This window comes from Cricetulus griseus, chromosome 6 (assembly GCF_003668045.3).
Source record: "Cricetulus griseus strain 17A/GY chromosome 6, alternate assembly CriGri-PICRH-1.0, whole genome shotgun sequence".
NCBI classification, from domain to species: domain Eukaryota; kingdom Metazoa; phylum Chordata; class Mammalia; order Rodentia; family Cricetidae; genus Cricetulus; species Cricetulus griseus.
In genome coordinates, this window is record NC_048599.1 from 28,686,882 (window position 1) to 28,704,364 (window position 17,483).

General features: G+C 44.9%; 1 protein-coding gene across 3 annotated transcripts in view; it reads left to right on the top strand.

Moving 5' to 3' along the window:
- Positions 1-272: 272 nt before the first annotated feature.
- Ninl (ninein like) overlaps positions 273-17,483 on the top strand; it is a 78,451-nt gene continuing 61,240 nt past the window's right edge. For 2 of the 3 annotated variants that reach the window (XM_027421553.2, XM_035446118.1), the window contains exon 1: positions 273-427. The gene's annotated coding sequence lies outside the window, so the exon portion shown is untranslated. Of the gene's footprint in view, positions 428-1,177; positions 1,335-17,483 lie in introns of all 3 variants that reach the window. The other variant, XM_027421554.2, reaches the window with a different exon arrangement.

Genomic DNA, 17,483 nt, shown 5'->3' on the forward strand with positions numbered 1-17,483 from the left:
AAAGGGAAACAGCCAAAGAATGACTGGTCAGAGTATGGTATGGGCTTTTTACAGGTCCCTGGCTGCCTTCCACTTTGTGGAATTCTCCACTCGAAAGGACTTGGGTAACTTGTTTTTTATGACACCCTTCCTCCCAAAGCCTAGGCTCCTTCTTCTTCCTGACCAGCTAGGCCCCTGGTCCAGCACTCCTCCTGCTTCCTCGCCCCGCCCCCAGGCTCCGCCCCCAGATACCGCCCCTCCCCTTCCCTGGGGAGGCCCCGCGAGAACGAGGGGGCGGCGCCCGGAGGCCTTTGGGAGCCCAGGGGAGCGGACACAAAGAGCGGCCGAGAGACGCACGACTGGGGAGCCTACCCGGATCGCTTTGCAGTAGGCTCCCGGCGCCCACATCGCGGACTCAGAGCGGAGAGAGGAACCTCCCACTCTCCAGGTGAGTAGGGCGTGGGAGAGGAGCTGAGGGGTGGGAAGCCGAGCAGGGCCGAGCGGGGCCGAAGAGGGCCGAGCCAGGCGGCCGGGTGGGCATCCTTGTGCCGCGGCCAGTACATAGCGGAGCGGATGGCTGGAATGCGGGCGCGCGCTCGAGAAGCCACACCGGGAGTCCTGCTTTTCTGGGGCACTCTTGGACCGGGAGTAGTGGTCGGTACCGAAGTCAGCGTGTGGTGCAGCCGCCGCCCCAAACTTTGACGAACTTGGAGCGTGGGTTGCATGAGCCTGCTCCGCTTCCCGCCTTCGTCCTCCTTTGACGAGGGGAACCGTAGCAGGAGGCGAGCCCGGCCTGTGTCTGCGCCCACCAGTCCCCCTGGAAAAACCGGGGACCGTGCTTGATTGGGAGCACCTGCTGGCGTTGTTACTGCTCGTCGGTGTCTCTTGTGCCTTGTGAAAATGTCCTTGTGATCTCTGCTTGTATTATCAGTTTGCACTTAGTTGTTGAAAACTGGGACACCTCTCTGGGGCGGAGAAGCCTGTTGCATCTGTGTCAAGGTCGTCCCTGTCTGCACACCGGTCCTGCTACTTTGCTGTGCACTTCCAAGACTGGTTCATCAGTAATAGAGTGGCAGTGATCCCGTGTTTGGGTTCAGTCTCGTTGTCTTAAGTTCACATATCCCACGGTGGGAGTCGCAATTCAAGGTTTCTGGAGCACACACATTGTCAGGAGCTCTCTGTACCTGTTTGTATGTAGGTGCAAGTGAAGAGCGATGCGCTCTGTCTTCGCCACAAGATTTAGTCAAGCTTTGGAACCCGGGAGAAGGTCCAGGTCAACTGATGCACAATGCAGGTAGCCCAGAGAGACACTGAAGATGGTGTTTCTTCTTAGAGGCTTTAACTGAGATTTCCAGGTGGGTTTATACTACTTTTAAAGCAGAAAAGAAAAAAGAAAAGAAAGGAAATGGGTCTGTTCAACAGAACAGTAAGCCAAGCAGTTTATGAACTGTGTACAAGAACAGGTGTGTATGAGAAGGAACAGGCCGGTGGAGGCAGTTAGGGCAGCAGCCAGCTTGCCTGCTCTGTTCATTTTACATCATCTGTTAGTGGCTTAAACTACTACAGATCAGGCTAGTCTGCAGTCATTTGCCAGACACTCATGCTCTGATGGAGGACCAACCACATTTGTGAACTGAAAACATCCTATTAGGAATGTCATTCCTGTATCCTTGGAATAATTGCTACATCCTAGTTCAAGGAACCACTGATGTCAACATTCTGATCTGCTAGATTTATAAGTGTTATTGCATGCAGTTAGGTATGGAGCATAATGTTTACTTTTGGGGGTGCTGGGGGTGGAGCCCATGGACAGCCTCAGGTATGCCAAGCTCTACTCAGCCCAGTAGCAATAACACAGATATTCAGCTCTTAGTTGGTTATGTATTTGCTATAACTACATATCTGTCATGACTTTAGTTTTACTATTTAGAAAGCTTCCTGTAAGACAGCATGCTCTGCTGTGCCAGCAGCCGCCTCAAGCAGCTTGTTGACTGCGTTGAGAGGCCACTTGGGTGATTAACCTCCGATATCTAAGTTAGTGTATGTGCACATGGTGATATTAGCACAGTAATGATATTCCTAAGTGGCTTGCTTCTCAGTGTGCATGCCTGTCATTAGCAACACCAGTCTTCCTATGGTAGAGAAAAGTAGGATCTCTCTGTTACATAAAGTGGAGATTCAGTAACAACTGGAGGAGGGTACTGCTTTTTATTTTTCAGAATGAGAAAAGAGCCTTCTCCAAAAACTTGAATTTTAGATAAGATGTAACAATACTGACCTGGAAAAAGAACACTTTATAGAGGAAGTTAGGATTTAACTTTTTAAAATCTGTGAAAGCTAATAGAAAATGGGTTTTTCTAACCCATTTTACAATGCAGTTTGAAGATATGTTAGATCCGTGCTAGGACATGGGTAGGTTGGGGTTATTTGCTGATAGCCAGGTGTAAATCACTTAGAATTTGCATCTTTAGGAATGTTCAGCAGGATTCTAACTATAAAGTATGGGTTTGGATGTTATTTGGTGGGTGGTCCTCTCTAAATTTTCAAGGTAATACATGGGACATTTGAGACTTGAGGATCCTGTCTGAGTGCCTTCTTCCTAGTGTGGATACCTGCCTTTGAGTAATGCCATAGGCAGCTGTTAGGTAGTGCTCCTTTTTCTGGCTCAAGAAAGATCTAGAAGCAGGATATAGAATCTGGGGCAGTGTCATGGCCTCACACCTGGACTGGAAGAGTTTTCTTTTTGTGTGCTTCGCTACTTGTCTGCTCATCAGTATTTGAGTGGCAGTGACTCTAGGTTTGCGTTTAACTCAGTCCTTGGCTTCAAATATGAATTAGAAATTCAGGCTCAGTGCCAGAAATTTGGTTATTCACAGCAGGAGGCCAAAAATTTGGGTCAGACTCTACCTGGAGCTGTTGGAGGGTGACCACAGTTGTTGGCTTAGCTCATTCCACCATCCTCCTGGGTGACCTTGAGTCTACGATATTCTGACATCTCTGTTTGAACCAACAGTAGTCTTTTAGGAACTGATGAAGCATGTGGAGTGTATCTCCCATTTGTGGGACATATATATAGAACTGCACTTTCCTTTGTCTGTGGTATGGACTAACCTGCTCAGACTTAAGTGATGGAGAACCTCTGATAATGGGGGAAGTGCTGTGTATGTGTTTGTCTTACTGGATGATAAATAAAGTACTGTTTGGCCAATGAGGAAGCAAAATAGGTGGGACTAGGAGTCAAGGAGGATTCTGGGAAATGTAGTAAAAGATCCAGGCAGGAAGTGATATAGAAGGCAGACTCAGTATATTAGCAAGGGCAAGAAGGAAGTTGTCCCTTTTGCTCTTCCTCCTGCTCTCTGCTCTGAGCCGCCATGTGATCCCGGGATGAGGACGCCAGTGGAAGGCGTCCTACATAAGTCTTATAAAATATAGAGATTTATGATAATTAAGACTGAGCTAGCAGATGAGAAATCCTAGTTATTGGCCAAGCAGCATTGTACCTAATGTAAGTCTCTGTGTATTACTTGGGACCTTAATGTGGCAGCGGGCAGAACTCGGGCAGCCTGGCAGAAAGCGCCCACATGCGGCACTTTGGGTTTGGGTGGCTTTGGCCTAAAGACTTATTGTTACCCTCTGAGGTTTCTTGTTTCCCAAAGACTGGGGTGTGGTCTCCCTTGCATTCAAGCTATGTTTTGTCCTATACATAATTTTGATTGCTCGAGTTTGAAAAGAGTGCTAGTGTGTATTGCAGTATTTTTGTGCATTGTTTTGTATCTCATTAGAGAAAAGTGGTGTTTTTCTTTTATGTGTGATGTGCCACCATCTCTAATTTCCCAGTTACCGTATCTGGGGATCCTCTTTATGTAATAAGCAATGATTCTGCTGTGTTGGAGTTTCACTGAGGGAGTTACCATCTTTTAGGGAAATCAAAAGCTCTGGGTTTAAAAGTCTTTCCGAGTTTAAGATGCTTTGGCTGACAACAACAATTCCACCAGGACTATGATAACACCACTAAGCTGAAAAACACCAACTAAAGATTGACTTTGGACTACAAACTGATCAGACAATTTCAAGATGGCTAGCTGAGATGACCCAGCCTCACAGACCACTTTAGCCCTCTACTTTCCCGTTACACAGAGACTAGACAACAAATGATATAGCTATCTCTTCCAGGACTTAACAATTTTCTTGACAAAGTTTCTTTTCTGGATGCCCTAAAGGTATTGTTGCCCCCAGAGAGTAGAAAGTAAATTTAAGAACATAATGCCCAAATTTCCAAGAGGTTGGTTGGATGGTTTGGGGTCTTTCAATAGGTGATGGATATTTGACATTGTTTATGGGAATTGGTTACAAGTTGTTGGTAATGGTCAGGAGAAAAACTGAACAAAGGAGATTAGATTCAAGGTTTTGTTTTGAAAAGAAGAAAGGGATATAGACATATGATAGGATAAGAGGATAGATTATTGAACCTACTCTGAAAAGAAAAAGAGGGAATATAGATAAAACAGTAGCTCATGAAACCTAATTTTAAAAATCAACAACTAGTTGTAAATGTTTGACATTGGATTGGACTTTTGTATGTTATTATTTTGTATATTAATTTGTTTATTGATACAAATTTAAACTTAATTTGTTAAAACAACAAAAAAAAAGATGCTTTGGCTGCCAGTGATGGGAACCCTAATTTAATACAGAGTAAACAAACAAGGAGGTGACAAGACTTCAAGGCATCAGCTGTGGCTGAGGTTACTTTAGTCATTTACTTGCTCCTCTGTGCATAGCATTATGCAGGGCAGGCCGTAAAGGTGCATCACTTCTGCAAAGAGAGAGAGTTGGCTTCTGGGGCTCTTGTTAAGAATAAGGAACTTAGCCAGGTGGTGGTGCACACCTTTAATCCCAGCAGATGCAGATGGATCTCTGAGTTTGAGGCCAGCCTGGTCTACAAATCCAGTTCCAGGACATCTAGGACTGTTACACAGAGAAACCCTGTCTCAAAAACCACCCAACAAACAAAAAGAACAAGGAGTTTGGTTGAAGAGTTAAGTTACTTTCTTAGTTAAGTGTACTTTCTGCTCTTGCGGAGGACCAGAGTTAGTTTCTAGTACCCAGGCCAGGTGATTGGCAACCACCTGACACTCCAGCTCTTCTGCTGGTCAGCCGCTCATGCACACATGTACACATAACACACAAATAATAAAGTAAATCTTGAAATGAAGAACAAGGAGTGGAGTCTAGTCCCTTAGAACTGCCAACAACAACAGGAGATACAACTCAGTGTTGTGTCAGTACAGCCCAAGGACCTTCAGAGCCTGTGTGTCTGTGTGCTGAGTCCTGCATGCCTTGACCTTGGAAACCTGACTGTGATTTGATAGGAATGAAGAAATGACAGGTAGACATATAGAAAAACTGGGATTGGGTTGGATGTGCTCACTCTGATGGAAGCACCTACTACAATCGGAACCAGGAGGAGGGCTTAGCCAGTCTCAGTAGGAGGTTGCTGTAGGAGGGTAGTCATCCTGGAGGAAGGGGAGGAAGCTGTGGTTGCTAGTGTTTGCACATACTGGCCGGTCTCTCCTAAACCCTTGCAATAGAGGAAGGCTTTGCTATTCCTTTCTTACTCCTCTGAGTGTCACCTGGGTAAAACTTAGCCATTTTCATGTTTCTGCATCATTGGGGTCTTTGACATGGCTATGTCCATGTCAGTCACCCAGGACTTCATCTGTGTGTGTGTGTGTGTGTGTGTGTGTGTGTGTGTGTTTGTGTGTGTGTGTGTGTGTGTGTGTGTGTGTGTGTGTGTGTGTGTGTGTGTGTACAAAAAGAAATTTCAGGATGATCAGAGTAGAGCAATTCGTGTTGATGAAGCAGAAAGACAAGACACATTTGAAGGGCCAGGTGTGGAGAGAAACACACTAAAGTGCCCCAGTAGCAGCTGGAAATGTGATTGAGGGACTTGAAGCTACTTATTCTGCAACTACATTTAGATATTAGAGAGAGGTGCTGGTATTGTCCTCCTGTTCCATGGGAATCTGCCTTTGAAGGGAAGACTTTTCTAGGAAGATGGTGCTAACTTGTGCCTGGAGATGGGAGAGCTTGTAGAGATGAAACATGGGTCAAAGGGAGGCTTACTTAAGTTCTGAGGAATGTGCATTTCAGGCATGGTACACGATAGCCATTTCACCAGTGTTGTTTGTGCTGTTTCTGATAAAGTGGAGCACGGTTCTTTGCGGGTGGCTGAGTCAGTTTTGTTCAAATTCTTTGTATCACTCATCAAGAGATAGAAATTAGAACAAAAAGAGAAAGGGGGATCCCTTTCCCTTGTGTCTCAGGTGTTTTCTAACTATTATGCAACTATTTCTAACTATTATGAGAATCTTTGGATGTGAGGTAGATGCTATGCTTGGAGGCAGGGTGCTGTGGAAGCATGGGAGAAATAGGCTTTGGATTCCTGGTTCTTGGTTGGTCTTTATAGACCTCATTCCAGGGGTGGTTGGTTAGCTGTATCAGGCTCTATGTGTGGCCTGATTGTGATCTGTCAGAAATAGAGCCCAGGTCACTAGGATTTTGGGGCTAAATTGTGTGTGTGTGTGTGTGTGTGTGTGTGTGTGTGTGTGTGTGTGTGTGTGCTCGCGCACCTGCCTGCCTGCCCATGCACATTAAGGCCGGAGGTTCATGTCAGGGGCCTTTCTCAATCATCCTTTACCTTGCTGTTTTGAGACAGGGTCTCTCATTGAACCTGGAACACACCAGTTCAGCTAGACTGGTTGGCAGCCAGCCTCAGGGATCCTCCTGTTGGTATGTTCACACATGGGCATCCCATCCCTTTTGCTATGTGCATCAGTCCTAAGTCATTTCCTTTTTTTTCTGTCCACAACTCCTAAAACCTACTTCAGGGAGACTACATTATATTCCCTGGCCAGGGCCAAAATCAAAATTGCATACCAGCCAGACACCCCCAAGACACATCTTCATGAGAAAGCCATTTGCCATGAAAACCCTTCATCACTGTGGCTTAGATAACTGATCCATCAGATGCACAAATCTCAGCACAGGAGCACAAGAAAATGAGGAAAACAAGGTGAGTTGAGGCCTCTCAGATACACAATTTTCTAGCAACAGATGAAAAAGGAAATGACAATGATGAAATGTCTGGTAGCAAATTTTCAAAAGAGTCAGGAGACGGCTCAGTGGTAAAGTGCTTGATGTTCAAGCATGAAGGCCTGGGTTTAGATCTCCCAATTCCACATAAGAGCCAGGTGTGTGTCTCGAAAAACCAAAAAAAAAAAAAAAAAAAAAAAGTGCCAGGTGTGGTATGGTAAGACTGTGATCCCAGCACTCAGGGCAAGAGAGGCAGAGACAAGACTTCCCGAGTCACAGGACAACAGCTTGGTGTGCATATGTAAACAGAGACTTTGACTCAAACACGTAGAAGATAGGGAGACCCCACATGCATACCTAATGCACACATGTGCCTGTGTGTGCTCCGGTACTGACATGAACACAGACACACGGGGACAATAAATGTTAAGATTTTAAGAGAACTTCTTGTTGCAGTGAGTAGGAGTTAATGCACAGGCTCCTACAGTTCAGAGACATCCCATAGATGGGATGTCTGTAGCGCCCCCTCGCTCCCATGGGGTTCAGGGGACATTTTCCAGGAGGAGGCAGAAAGTGTAAGAGCTGGACAATGGGGAGGAATGCTGAGAAATGCTGTCTGCTGGACTTGACAGCAGCTGTGGTTAGCTGCGTAAGGTAATCCAGCCCCCGGTTCTGGCATAGACGGGGAGTGCTCGCCAGGTCGTATCCCTTACTGAGAGGTTATTGAAAGCCGATCGTTTCTAGAGGAGGGGGAAAATCATTCTATTTTGAACATGTGGCCACTGGCACATTTCTCATGACTTAGTGGGTAACTCCATACACATACATAAGTGGGCAGTGCTTGCTTGTGGGGAGCTCAGAAAGCCCTGACTGAAGTCCTGAAAGAATGTGTGTTGTTGCTGTAGGCATAGCCATATCCAGGACATAGGGGTTCCTCGGGCTCAGAGGGATGGCAAAGCCTTTCTCGGGGTGCTGAGTGTTGACAGTGTGTGTAGAAAATACCCACTCTGGCTTTCTCCTTCCACCCCTATTTGCATCTAAAGACTGCCCTACAGAGACTGCCCCTCCTACCAGGGTTAGTTAAACTTGTCTCCTTGGTCCAGCTGTACACCCTAAATTCTGCTCCTTGTTTATCTGTATGTAATAACCCCAGCACTTGTGCAGGTGTATGCTTTAGCCTCATCTCTCTGTTCAACTCTGTATAATAAATATGCAAAACTTCTGGGATGCTGAGGTTTCTCCAGCAGAGAGCCCAGATCCCTCCGTCCCAGCTTTCTGTCTGTGTCTGTGTCTATTTGTTTTTAGCTCATTCCCTTGCTGCCCCAATCATGTCCCTGGAGCTGTGCATGAATGCAGCAATAATTGGACTTAGTAGGTTAATAAACAAAAAGACATGAAGTGGGAAGGGGCCAAGTTAGGGAGAATTTGAGGGAAGTTGGAAGGGAGAAGTGGAAGGGAGGTCTGGTCATGTTTCATTGTACAGAATCCTCAAGATAAAAGAAACATGATTAGAATTTTGAAATCATCTGCCCTCTTATTCACAGTGACCCACAGTCTATGGCTCAGAAAAGCCCATGTATTCTTCCTTATTTTAAGACATACCTTCTTTATGATAACGTTTCTGAATTGGGGTGCACCTTAAAATTGTTGTTATCTTCATGTCCATCGGATTTTGATACTGTTTTTCTTTGTCATTTGCCTTAGAATTAGTGGCCTCTTAGGTTTTTGTGAAGGATAGTGTCTTTCCCCGGTTCCATGGTCTAAAGAGGAGGGGAAGATGACAGTCCTGAGGAGCATCAGGTGTAAACATTTTCTGTCTCATACCAATGTCTGTGCCCCAGTCTGGTCTCCTGCTTTGACTGTGTCCAGCCTTCACTTTGTACACACAGACGCTTTAGACTGGATTTCTGCCTTCACCTTCACACTCTAGTCCCATCTTCCTTTGTTGACTGTTTCGGGGAGCAGAAAGCTGGTTTTCAGTCAAAGCTGACTTCAGAAACCTCAAGGGCAGAATCCCAGGATCTACTCCCCAATGGAGAGAGGAGTCTGCCCTTAAAGTGGTTGTGGGAGAGATGGGTATGAGGTCTTCAACCAGACATGCCCCTGTATAGATTTGCTGAAGGATGGTATAATGTCAAAGAAATGTTTTAGCGTGTGACTTCATAATTGTGCAAACATCACAGAGTAGGTAAACAAACTAAACCCACTGTGGTGCCACTGGGATCCATGTTGAGTATGCAGTTTTTCTTAGATTTTTCTACCTCAGCCTCCTGTGCCATTTGATTCAGCCCATTTCTTGACATAACTAGAATCCACCTGCCTGTGCCTCACATGCCCTATTTCCAAGATAATGGATGAGATAGGCTAAGATGTTCTAAAGCTCCAAACCTCTTAGTACTCAAGAAGGAGTGCTTTTAAAAAGAGTCTTAGGATGACAATGCACATTAGGCCAGTAGCTGAGTTTCTCTCTGGACTGAACTGTTCTGCCTCCTGGCTCTCAGCATTCCTTTCTGTGCTAGTTACAAGTTCCTGGTGAATTTTTTTTCAGTGGGTGAATTTATTTTCACTGGGTAATTTACTCCTGGCCTCAAGGAACAGGCACTTTGTATTTACAGTGTCCCTCGGGAGCTCTGCTGTCTCCTCCTGGGTCTTCTGTCACTGTAGTGCAGCAAACTTATGTAGTCTCTTTAGAATTGAGGCTCTCTGTGTAGCACTGAAATGTTTCCAGCCCTAGTCTAGTTTTTAGTGGTTCTGGATTCCTGCTTGACTAAGGGGAAACTTTACATCAGCCCAAGATTATAACTTGTTAGGTTATTTTGTTTGGCATGTCTGTTAAATAGCTACAGTAGAGAAATCTAGTGGTCTCCTCGTTGCCTGGTTTCTTGAACGGTTGTTTATCTGCATTTAGGATGACTAGCTTGGGACAGTGCTGAATCCCCTTGGAGTCTTCCAGTTATTGGTGTTGACCTTCACAGCAGGCCCATTCTTTAGAAACAGAAATCCAAAATAGTGTTTCTCTCCAGATTCTCTGGACTGTTTATTTACAGAGATTAAACCAAACAAAACAGTCAACAGTGTGTGTCGTGCCTCAGGCTCCCCATTGAATGACTGGAATTTCAGATAGGAAAGAGTAACTAGGAGACGAGCGTGTGTATGTGAACATTTTCAGGGTTTTCTGATTAGATTTTATAGGCTGTACTATTTTATTCTCTTATTTCCTTTATAGCTAACATGAAAAAATTATACCCAGGTTCTGGTGAAGAGAAAGCATCTTACTAGGGCTGGGGTGTGAAGTGCTTGGTTGAAACTTTTCCTTCTTAATGTGGGGGACTGTTGTTGACATTAATGTTCTTTCCCTATAGTTGGGGATACTAACACAGATTCTTGTATGATATTAAGACTTTCCATTTGGTAGGGAAACGAAAGAGATAACTTTCCATTATATTTTGGATATGAAATCCCTTCACTTTGTAGAAACATTTTTAATTTAAAATGTTTTAATTTATGTGCATGAGTGTTTTGCCTGCATGCATGCCTGTGTACCAGTCTTGAACTTGGTGCTGTGGAGGCCAAAAGAGGGCCTCTGGAACTTGAGTTACAGATGGTTGTGAGATACCATATGGATGCTGGGAATAGAATCTGGGTCCTCTGGAAGAGTACCCTGTGCTCTTAACCACTGAGCCATCTCTCCAGCCCTGAAACATTTCTTTATGTACTAAAAAGTCTTGATGTGTTTGTGTACTGTTGGTAGGAATGAGGAATTATATTTTTAAAAAGTTTGTTTTGTAACTGGAGTTAGGACTCATTTAATCAGCTCTATGGCCTCATAGCTAAGACCTGTATTTGTTGCCACTGGAAAAATCCAACCACTGGAGGGGCCAGTTGTTTGGGCAAGGAAAAAGATTCATTTGGAAAGTTAGTGTGCTGGCTAGTTTAATGTCAGCTTGCCATCAGCTGGAGTTATCTGAAAAGAGGGAACTTCAATTGAGGAAATGCCTCTATAAGATCTGACTATAAGGCATTTTCTTAATTGATGGGGAGGGCCCAGCCCTTTACAGATGGTGTCATTCCTGAGCTGGTGGTCCTGGGTTCTGTAAGAAAGCAGGCTGAGAAAGCCAGTAAGCAGCACCCCTCCACGGCCTCTGCATCAGCTCCTGGCTCCAGGTTCCTTCCCTATTTGAGTTTCTGCCCTGACTTCCTTCAGTGTGGAATTGTAAGCCAAATAAATGCTTTCCTCCCCAACTTGCTATTGGTCATGATTTCATCACAGCAATAGAAACCCTAACTAGGACAGCTATCATGGAGCCTGTGGACAATAAAGGCCACCTTGCTGGGGTGTTCTGGGTACAAGGCCTACAGAGGGAGCTAGGAATGTAGGCTGGCACATGGGTGCTTGAAGACTTGGGGAGGCCTGCTTTTCTGACACCCACGCAAGGCTAAGGGATTCTGGGCTCTGTGAATCTAAAGAAAAGTTTCGGATTAAAAAGTTCTAGAACTCACATTTTTTAGCTCCTTTTCTCTGGATTGGTTTCAATGCAGTTACAAAAGACACCATTTTCTCCATCAGGAGAAGATAACTAAAGGCTACTTCTCCTGGAGGACAGGGGAGATACAGACAAGCAACTTCCTGTGGAGGACAGGGGAGGTCTGTGGAAGGCAACTTCTTCAACAAGATAATAAAATGTAACTTTTCATTGTACAGTCAGAGGCATCATCTATAGCAAAGGCAGTGGGAAAGCTCAGAGAGATAGAGAGAGGAGAGAGAGAGAGAGAGAGAGAGAGAGAGAGAGAGAGAGAGAGAGAGAGAGAGAGAGAGTCTGTGTGTGTGTCTCTGTGTGTGTATGTGTGTATGCACACATACACACATGTGTGTGTGAGAGGTCAGTGGTGCGTGTGTGTGTGGTGTGTGTGTGTGTGTGTGTGTGTGTGTGTGTGTGTGTGTGTGTGTGTGTGTGTGTGTGTCAGTGTAGAAGCCAGAGGAGGATGTTGGGTACCTGGCTCTATCTGTTTTATCCCCTGGGAACAGGGTTTCTCATGGAATCTGGAACTCACTGGTTGTTTGTTGGTTTATTCCTAGCTAGACTGGCTGGCAGTGAACCCCAGAACCCTGTCTGTGATTTCAGGCCACACCTAGCTTTAGTGTGGGTGATGGACACCTGAATTCAGATCCTGTGTTTACAGAGCTAAGGCTCTTACCCGTGGAAGCATCTCCCCAGCCTGCTAACAGCCTTTAAGGCAACTGAGGGTTTGTCCTGCAACAGCCTTGGACAAATTGCCTCTCTATACCTCAGTTTCTTCACCTGTCAGTTGGGAACAGTCGTGGAGCCTCCCTCATAAGACTCAATGCATCAGTGCTTAGGAATCTGCCCAGGATATTCGTGCTTAAAAAATGTTAGGTTTGTTTATCAAAGGTTATTTAGCAAGTGTTCCACCAAGTTTCAGCCATGTGCTGAGGGGAAGTCCCAGGACCTGCATGCTGGGAGGCAAGTGTTCAGAAAATCTCCTAGGCCCCCGTTTATTTTTCTCCCTCAACCTTTAAGGTCACTTGACTAAAACAAAATGAAACAAACTACTCAGAATGGCAAAATGTGTAGAAACAGGTCATTTAGGAAAAAGGCTCTATTACATTCTTTCCATCTTGTGTTTTGGGCCTTTGAAATTGACTCTTTAGTCTTGGGGTTAATTTCCTTTTTCTTTTTTTAGATTAAAAAAAGGGGTTTTTAGTTTTTTTGTTTGTTTGTTTGTTTGTTTTTAAGTGTGTGGGTGTATTGCCTGCCTGTGTCTGTGAACTACATGCATGCAATGCCTGTGGAAGCCAGAAGAGGGAATCATATCCCCAGCACTGGAGTTAGAGACAGTTGTGAGCTGCCATGTGGGTGCTGGGAATTGAACCTGAGTCCTCTGGAAGGGCAGCCAGTGCTCTTAACTGCTGAGCCATCTCTCCAGCTGTAGGGATATATATATATTATATATATATATATATATATATATATATATAATATATATTATAATTTGATCACTTCTCCCTTCCCTCTGCTCCTTCAAAACCCTCACATGTACCTCCCTCTTGCTCTCTTTCAAATCATGACCTCTTTTGCTTTAATTATTGTTATGCCTCTGTGTGTGTGTGTGTGTGTGTGTGTGTGTGTGTGCATGCATGTATGTGGGTGTATGTGGGTGTGTGTGTACATACACCTTAGAGCACTTTCTCTGTTCTGAAGACTGGGAGCTTCTCACCTTGTGAAATTAAGTCCTTGTCTCTTCCCTTTGTCATCTCTGTGCTGCTGCTGAGCCATCAGGTGAGGTTTTAGTTTCAGACACTTGGCATCTAGTTTGGAACTTCCATCTGGTCCTTTTAACATAGCTGTGTCTCTGCCAAGACTCCTAGTGTGCATGCTCACGTGCAGAACCTTTTCCTCCACACCCCTGAGTGGCCACAGTGGCAGTCAGGAGCTGAGAGCCACTTGGTCCAACCTCTGGAGCTTCTGGGTTGTTCTCTGCATGTGTTTTTCTTGAGAGTCGTTTTGTTTTGTTTTGACTTTACATTTCTGTGACAGGTTTGAATTAACTTCTTGGTTTGTGAAATGCACAGCACAGATGTGGGTTCTCTTCAAATCTCTTGAAGAATACTGATTCTTACCTTCATTGGGAAAGTGGCCTCAGCTTGAAAACGGCCAGCTGTGCAGCTGCTCACACCTCATTTCAGTTTTCATTCTTAGCCGAGTGTTGGGAGCTGCTTCCACACATGCAAGGTTTAGGGTCATCTGGAGATTTATGCAAAATTTATCCATAGGATATGAGTCTTTCTCTTTGTGGGTCTCAGCATTTTAGTATTCTTCTGTCATTTTCACTTGCTATATTAAGCTGTTAGCCTGTTTTGATTTATTATGAGAGAATGCTCAAGGCTGAATTTTTTTTTTCTGAAGAGTAGAAGTTTGTCTATCTCATAGTATTGGAGGCTACGAGTCCAAAATCGGGTGACTTTATCACTTAAACCTCTAGTAAGGGCATCCTGGTGGTGACATTACAATAGCAGAAGCTATTGTGGAAGCGATTACATGTTAAGAGAGAAAGCCAGAGAGGTTTAAAGGAACCAGGCTTTCTCTCGTAAAAGTTTACTGTTTCAGGGACCTGCTGGGTTCTCATTAGAACTCCTTTAATGTCTTTTGAGGGCATATCCCTGTGAACGGATATCCTTGCACTCGGCCCTGCCTTTTAGTAGTTCTACGACCTCCTGACACTGCCCTGCTTCATACAAAACTTCCAGCATGTGACCTGCCAAGGGGCACATTCAAACATAGCCAAATGACGAATGTCCCCCAACTTTTGACTTTTTTAGTTACTAAAATTGTTTAGCCCATCCCCTACCTCCCTTCCTCACCCCTATTTTTAAGTATTTGTTTAATCTTGTGTATATGGGTGTTTTGCCTGCATGTATGTATGTACACTGACCTGCATGCCATGTTAGCTATAGTACTTAAAGATTTAGGATGCCATGAGGTATACAGTAGGTGCTCAGTAAATGCCTATCAGTGAGTGAATGCTTTATACCTTGCTTCTCTCGGCCCTCTTTAAAGCTTGAGATGGGATCGAGCTGTTTTGCTCAGGCTAGCTTCAAACTCCTGGGTTCCAGTGATTTCCCTGGCATCGGCTCACCAGGTAGCCAAGATTTCATGTGCAAGCAGACTGCATTGGCCTTTCTGTCTAGAATGTGGCTGTCTGTGACTCATGTGCACAGTGTTGTACCTCTTCCCTGGTAACTTACCCCAGCAAGTTATAGTGTACTGCTGATCTTTTGTGCTCCTGCCCAGCATTTTCTGTCATCTGGATGTGACTTGGCAGTTGATGAGTGCTCTGTGGCCCTCCTGGGTCATCAGGCTGGGAAGCCGTGTAGACTTTGTTTCACTCATGCCAAAGAAGCACCCTGGGTTTGACCATCCCTGTGGTGCAGTGCAAGTCATCACAGATAGCCATTTGTGTAGGACAAGTTTGCTGAGGTCTCTTGAGACAGACACAGCTTACAGGTAATTGCTGGAAACTGAAAATAATGCGAAACATAAAACCCTGGAGGATAACACAAGGCCTTGGAAACAAAACGAACTTGTAAAGGGGAAAGTGTGAGCCTGTGACTTGCTCCTGGTGCCTGATGTGGGGAGGAGCACAGTGGGCAGAGGCCTTCTGTTTGAGTATGAAATGGGGCCACAGCTGTCTCACCATTGTGCTGCTTGGTGTTGCAGCTCTCAAAACTGTGTGTACCAGGATGCTCAGTGCCTCTGTCCACCCACTTAGAGCTGTTCCTCATCATGTTTTTAAAGATCACTGGGAAGCACAGAGCTGGAGACAGACCCTCCACTGTGCCCCAGCCCTCAGCAGCCAGCCACATCTGCCTTCTAGACAAGGTGTGGGCAATCACAGCTTCCTGAGTCCAGCCTGGGCCCTGCTGATAGCCCAGATGAGTGTTGTTATTGTTGTTGTCCCCATGGAAGGAAAGACTGTGGATCTCTGCCTGCCTGAGGAGGAGAGAGCCAGAAACTCAGGTGGCAAGCTACAAGCCTTTGTGTGCCTGGTGCTCACCGAGGCCAGAAGAGGGCATTGGATCCCTTGGAACTGGCTACAGATGGTTGTGATCTGCCATGTGATTGCTGAAAGCTGAACCCAGGTCCTCTGCAAAAGCAGCCAGTGCTCTTAACTGCTTAGCCATGTCCTCTGTTCTGCCTCCCATCTTTGAAACAGGATTTTTCTTTCCTTGACTCCAACTCCCAAGTGCAGGGATTACAGGTGTCACACACTCAAGACTGGTTTTCCCATCAGTGTTCCAGCTGCTGGGTAAATGCAGGGACCATCGTGGTGACCCTTTTAGTGCCCCTGTGATTATACCTCACTTCCAGAATTCTCCTGCTTTTTGCTTACCTTCAGGTGCTTTCTTGAGGTGCTTGTCTTTGTATTTTGCCTTTTATGTTTTGTCCAGTGTGAATATAATGATGGCTAATACTATTGATATGGTCCAAGATTTTCTTAATGGCTTTACCAGCTATTCCATTCTCTAAAGACTGCTGTTTTGCTCTCTGCTCATCCTCATCTCTATCATATCCTAGAAATGAACCTTCCTAGCTATGTGGGACATTATAATATTTAATAAATAGTATATATCCCCAGCCTGGACAAAATTTGATGGTTGGCCAATGAGGGAAACTGTGAATCAGAATTCCTGTACAGGAGCTGTGTCTGCAGAGGCTGATTGATTAGAATGCTAGTAACGCTGAAAGGCTACTATGTTGCAAGCCCAAAGCCTATTTATAATTTATCTCAGACTATCTTGAAGTCACTAAGTAGCCGTTCCTTGCCTCCCTCTCTCATGCTTAACATCCTGTGACTAACAGATAAAACCGTTCTGAAATGTATTAGCTTAACCAAACCCTACGCTTCCATCAGTCAAAGGACTAAGAGTGTTGTCAGCATCCGAGGCCCATTGTGAAGTTCTGTTCATCTGGCTATGACCTGCTAATATACCTGATGTGCCCACCGATATATTTAAAAGGTGTCTTGATTTATGGCTTTCTTTGTCCTCTTACTATAAAAATTCGTAAGTTGCTATCTCCTCAGAGCATGGTACTTGGGAAGACACAAATCTGTTTTCCTAGGACATGATCACTCACATTTGGCTTTAGAGTAAACTGGGTCTTCTGTTTCTTTGAAGTGAGAGCTGCTGCTTCCATTTTCCATTGATACCAGTCTTCATTTGCGAAAGGGTCACTTTGATTGGATTACAGACCCCTATGGTTTTAAAATATATTCGTGTGTGTGTGTGTGTGTGTGTGTGTGTGTGTGTGTGTGTGTGTGTGTGTGTGTTTCTGTCAGTGAAGCAAAGGAGTTCCCGAATGCCCAGATATAAAAGACTATCAAATATTTATTTGGGGAACACTTACACAACAAAGGTAAAAGGCCACCACAGCCTTCTGCCCTGGAGGCACAGGATGCTGCTTTCAGCTCTGGGACCACTACCCAAGAGAGGGCCAGCGCTTGCTCCCAGTACATCCATAGAACCCGAGACTGCACCCCAAAGGGGTGGGTACCTCAAAGACTATTGGCTGAATGAGTTCCCAGAGCAATTCTCCTTTTTTGTCTAAATAAGAGGTTCTAAACCAAATACAAAACTATATACAATAAGAACAAATATCAAAATATTGACCAGGAGAAAGAAAAGGTAAAAACGTACATAAAATTAGAACTACAACCAACAAGAACATCAGCAAGCAAGAAACACACACTAAAAGTCCAGGCTGTAGGTAGTTGCCAAATAAAAGAGATTATTCCAACAGCTGTCCTATCCTGAGGGGTCTAAGTTGTGTACCTAAAATATCTCAGCTAAGATATGATAGAATAGTAGCTGAGAGTATCTAGTCTTTAAC